The sequence below is a fragment of the Miniopterus natalensis genome, chromosome 21, assembly GCF_054644295.1.
Source record: "Miniopterus natalensis isolate mMinNat1 chromosome 21, mMinNat1.hap1, whole genome shotgun sequence".
In the NCBI taxonomy this organism is placed as follows: domain Eukaryota; kingdom Metazoa; phylum Chordata; class Mammalia; order Chiroptera; family Miniopteridae; genus Miniopterus; species Miniopterus natalensis.
The window spans coordinates 4,313,660-4,319,659 of record NC_142101.1 but is presented as its reverse complement, the minus strand read 5'-3'; positions in this window follow the sequence as shown (position 1 = coordinate 4,319,659).

Sequence of the window (6,000 nt, the reverse complement as noted above, 5' to 3'; positions counted from 1 at the left end):
AATCATGTTATATTTGTCTTTACCTGACTCACTTATTTCACTTAGCATAATACCTTCTAGGTCCATCCATGTTGTCTCAAATAAGATTTCATTCTTTTTATGGCCAATTAACATTTCATTGTATAGCTGCCCCACAGCTTCTTTATGCATCCGTCTCGTGATGGGCACTTGGGTGGCTTCTGTATCTTGCTATTGTACATAATGCTAAAGTGAACATAGGGGTGCATATATTCTTTCAAATTAGTGTTTGGATATATACCCAGTAGTGGAATTGCTGGGTCATAAGGCAGTTTCATTTTGAATCTTTTGAGGAAACTCCGCACTGTTTTCCATAGCGGCTGCACCAGTCTGCATTCCCGCCAGCAGTGCACCAGGGTCCCCTTTCTCCACACCCTCGCCAGCACTTGTTGTTTGTGGATTTACTGATGGCAGCCATTCTGATAGGTGTGACGTGATAGCTCTTTGTGGTTTTAATTTGCATCTCTGATGATTAGTGACATTGAACATTTTTTCATATGTCTCTTGGCCATCTGTATGTCCTCTTTGGAGAAGTGTCTATTCAGGTCCTTTGCTCATTTTTTAATTGGATTGTTTGTTTTTTAGGGTGTTGAGTTGTATGAGTTCTTTATAAATTTTGGATATTAACCCCTTATTAGACGTATCATTGGTGAATATGTTCTCCCAGTCAGTAGGTTGTCTTTTCATTTTGTTGATGGTTTCCTTTGCTGTGCAAAAACTTTTTAGTTTGACGGAGTCCCATTTATTTATTTCTCTTTTTTCCCCTTTGCCCGTGGAGCTATCAGAAAAAATATTGCTACAAGAGCTGTCTGAGATTTTACTGCCTACGTTTTCTTCTAGAAGTTTTATGGTTTTAAGTCTTACATTTAAGTCATTAATCCATTTTGAGTTTATTCTTGTAAATGGTATAAGAAAGTGGTCTAGTTTTATTCTTTTTCATGTACTTGTCAAATTTTCCCAACATCATTTATTGAATAAATGTTCAATATGTTCTTGCCTCCTTTGTCATATATTAATTTGAGGCAACATAGCAAGAAACTAGGAAAATTCCTTGGTAAGTAGAATGGGGAAACTGAGACAGACAGCTGAACAAACTGGGCGAGCAATTTACAACCAGATACAGGAGGTCACCTCCCTAGAGATAAAAGCTAGGCCTCAGTTGTATTTCAGCTCCAAAGAAAAGCAGCAAAGCCAGGAAGGCAATGCCAGGACCAGCTGCAATGAGTAACAAACGATTCCCTGCTCTGGCACTGACCAATCAGTAAAGACCAAGACCCTGAAAGAGCACACCTGGAAAACTGATGAATATTCTGCTAAAACCCTCCCCTGAGACCTCCCCTAAGATTCCTGCCTGCAAGAGAGAAACAAAACCCTCAAGACAAAAGATCCCGCACTTGCTCTCCCTCTGGGGGGAATGCCCACACCTTCCCCTTCCTCCATAGGCACACATCTCCTAAACTCTAAGGGTCCTTAGGAGACTTGCAACCAGGCGAGCAATAAGCAGTGGCAGTTTGTCCTGGGCTAAACCCTGAACCTGTCTCCAAGGCCCCCTTTTCTCTGACTTCCCAGTGAGCTAAAGCTGCCCAGTCTGGGCTCTCCTGTTGCTTCTTCTGTGCTAAGTCCTTCCCTTGTTTCACTGCCCCAGCTTTAATAAACATACCCTCAATCACCTGGACTCATTTTGTGAAATCTTTCCTACACGAAGTCAAGAACCAACACACTACTGGCTGGCCCTAGGCAGACCGGCTCAGGGCCAGGTCTCCTATCTGGTAACAAATTGATCATATAGGTGTTGGTTTATTTCTTGGCTCTCTATTCTGTTCCATTGATCCATATGTCTGCTTTTATGCCAATACCATGCTGTTTTGATAACTATAGCCTTGTAGTATATTTTGATACTGATCTCAGGTAGTGTGATACCTCCAACCCTGTTGTTCTTTCTCAAGATTGCTTGGCTATTTGGAGTCTTTTGTAATGCCATATAAATCTTCTGATTACTTATTCTAGTTCTGTGAAAAATGCATTGGTATTTTGATAGGGATTGCATTGAACCTATAGCTTGCTTTGGGTAGTATAGGCTCTTTAATGATGTTCATTCTTCCTATCCATGAACATGGTACATGCTTCCACTTATTTGTATGGTCTTCAATTTCTTCAATGTCTTAAAATTTTCTGAGTATGGGTCTTTTACCTTCTTGGTTAAATTTATCCCTAGGTATTTTATTTTTTGATGCAATTGTAAATGGGGGTGTTTTTTTAGTTTCCCTTTACTGACAGTTTACCATTGGTGTATAAAAATGCAACTGATTTGTTAATATTTATTTTGTATCCAAGCAGTGGGTTTTCAACGAGCAACCTTATCTCTGCCAGAGCTGGTGCTTCCTGAATCTCTCCTTCTGAGAAGATTGCTGTCCTGTGCCCCGGGTTACGCGTTAGGTGTGACTACTGAGTATGTCTCAGGCTAAATCCATCACGTTCTCCACACTTTCTCTATTGCCTTAAGGAATGGCATATCCACCCACTGACCACGTCAAGAGCTAGGAGGAACCCTCAATTCCTTGATCTATCTTCCTCTGCCTCCATCTAATCAATTAAAACATCTTCTTCTACTTTCCAAATGTCTCTCACAGCCCTCCACTCACCCCTTCCCATTGTTACTGCCCTAGCTCCCACCTTATCCTTTGCTACTGGAATGATCTTCTACCATAGTCAAATTATGAGCCCCTGAGTGAATTCTCCAGTGGCACCTCCTGACTTAAAGAACAAATCTGCTCTGTCCAGGGTCTGCACAAGTGTCATCCTCAGAGTTTGCCCCAGCCCATATGCCCACGTGTCCAGTCTTCTGTCCTGCTCTGCCCCACCCTGCCACCTCACATTAGGCTCTCACATGCAGTGCAATAACAGGCCTCTTGCCTTGGCAGGTGTTTTTCCTTCTTCATAAACAGAGCCCTGCTTATGTATCTGGAAAACTCATCTTTAGCATCAAACCCCACTTCCTCTGAAAATCTGCCTTGTCTCACCTAGACCTGAGTCCTGCCTTCCTGTAACCCACACGTTTGTACGTACTTCCAGTGCGCCTACTACATTATAGTATAGTAGTCGGGGAGCTCCTTGAAGGTGAGAATGATTTACTTTCTTCTTAGTATCACCAGCACCTGCTATGGTCCATGGTATTAGAACATACTCAAAAGGTATCTGCTGAGTAAAGAAGTGAACTTTTTGACCTGTTTTGTCCACATTATTTGGCTGAGCGAGAGCTGATTCAGAGAAAACTCTAGAAATTCCTCTTTTGTTATATGGAGTGTTCCTAAATTGGAGGGGTCCAAGGAGGTGGGTCATTCGAGAACAACAGCTGAACCTACTTTCCCCCAAATTCTTTTGCCTTGGGCTTCCTTCTGCTCTCTTGGGGGGAATCACTAGACTTAATTCAGGAATTGCATCAGAGGATATTTGACTGGTCTGGGTCAGAATCAAGAAGCTAAATTGAGATAGACCAAGAATGTTGCCTTTGAGACCAGCAGTATAACAAACACAGTGGCTAAGTATTTTGAAAACAGGTAAATCTAAGTTTGAATCCAGAGTATAGCATTTACTACTTGTGGGCTGATTTACTCACTGATGTGACTATTTTTTTTAATGGCTTATGGAGTGCCAGGCACTGTTCTAAGTTCTGGAGATAAAGAGATCTAACATTAGTGATACACTCAGCACATGCCTGCAAATAGCACAACCTCAACACATGTCCATATTATTATTAGCAACTCCATACTAGTTTTGACATCCAAAATTCAGGCATGGACACCCTAAGGAGCCATAACTATGCCAATGGCCTCAAAGAGGTTTGTAAGGAGTGGTTCCAGCCACCACCCAAATTCCAGCCAAAATTATGAAGCATGCAAAAGCCTTCCCCAGACTCTCTCACTCCTTCCTCGTCTAGCACTGTGTTCTGTCCTTTAGGGTCTAAAGTCCTACAGGCCACCCACCTAAGCCTTCTCACTTTCCAAAAGTCCAACTTAAATATCTCTACACAAACTCACATTCACCGAGTCCATCTCAGACACTGCCTGAATGAAAGACTGTGATTGGGCAAATGTAACCCTGTGTGTTGTTCAACCTCCCAACCTCCCAGGCCTCGAGAATGCTCTCCTGGCCTAATCTTGCTTGAGTGGAACCTGAAGGGCAATTCTGGAGGAAGAGGGTCTCTTCCCTGGAGATTCAAGTTTGCCAAACTAGACAACAGGGAAAGCAGAGCCAGACGGAAGGAAGGGGATGTGGAGGCCTTCCCAGAACAGAGCAAAGCACTGAGGCAGATACGAGAGACAGAGGAAAAAGCCAGGGCATGGAGGAGCCGGGGACTTGAGACTAGAACCTGGCGGGCTGAACAGGTGGGAGGTGACCTCCAGGAACGCCAGAGGCAGGCTGCTCCTGCCAGGTGTCTGCTGGGCTGTGCTGCGAAGGTAATCCGCAGAACCAACATCCACATCCGAAATGAACTGTCAATCTAAGTGGCTCTCCGGCTAGTGGAATATGGGAGACATAATTTTTGAGCAGATGAACTTCTGATATTCCTTGCCTTCTAAAAATTCAGTAAGACGCATATCCTTCCCCTTACTCCCCTTGCCCTTCCCCCTTCCCTCCACCCCTCACACACACACACACACACACACACACACACACACAGATTGATGGTAAAGAAGTTAAATCAATGTTACTGAGAAAATGCTGCCTTTAGGAAGAATGGTCTGCCCACAGCGATATAGAAAGATATGCAAGATACAATGTCACATCTAAAAGGGAAGTTGCATACTAGTTCATATAGTTTAGCTCTAAGTTTTTTTTAACTAATACTTATGTATGTGTTGATACGCATTCAAAAATTCTGAAAGCATTTGCCAGAACCTGTCAACACTAATTGTCTGCAGAGTTAGAGGAAAGTATGACATTTACAAATGTACATTTATAACAAACAAGTTGAAATGCCTTCAAGCACTGTTGAATAGGCAGGCCACCTACCTGTGCTTTGTCACTTTCTTAAGGGACTCTGAACCTTGGGGCAACTCAAGGAAACCGTAAACATCCTCAATAGGAAAGAGACCGTGGGCAGACTCATGAATGAGTGTGGACGATGCCAAGGATTTCGTGCTGTTTTAAGTTTGTTCTTCACAGTAAGTAACAAGTATGGGGTTGCATTTTATCTCTTACTTACCCACGCTGCTTTCTAGTTCTGCACAAATCAAAATGTCCTAACTGATACAAGCCCAATTGAAGTCAACTGTAGGCGGACAAAAAATTGAATGCTAAGTTAAACTGGATTAATGGATACGGTTCCAGTGCTTGATGATGTATAGTTCTCGACCTGTTGAGAACACCGCTGCATAGAGGCTACCGTTTATCATAAATGTAGCATGTACTGACTGGAAAAAACAAATAGCACAAAACCGTCTGAAATAAACAGCTGAAGTTCCCCTGTCTTTCCACCCCTGCATTCCCCATGGTTCGCTATTATGAACACTTTGGAGTGTTTTCTTCTAAATACAAACGTTTTAGACACATGTATAATTTTCTTCCACAAAATAAATCACTTTCGCAAGTTGCTTTTCATTTTTAAATCACAACATAGAAGTTTAGAAATGTTCCATAACGTCCTTCATCAGCCTCCTCTACAAGGACATTTGTCCGTATCTGTAGGGTAGATTCATAAAAAAGGAATTTCTGAGTCAAAGGATCAATTTACATTTTTTGAAAGGCAGTAACAAGTCCTTTCCAAACAGATTGCATTGGAATCACATTTTAGAAAGATTATGCAGAAGTATGTCTAGAAAAAAAATTAGGAAGGTAATATGACATACCTGTTGAATATATGAGTTTTGTAATGACCGACTCATATTTGAGCTGTGTGACCTTGGACGGATTATACAGCCTCTTCAAGTCTCAGTTTCCTCCTTTGTAAAATAGGAACCATAGCTCCTCCCTCCTAAGTGG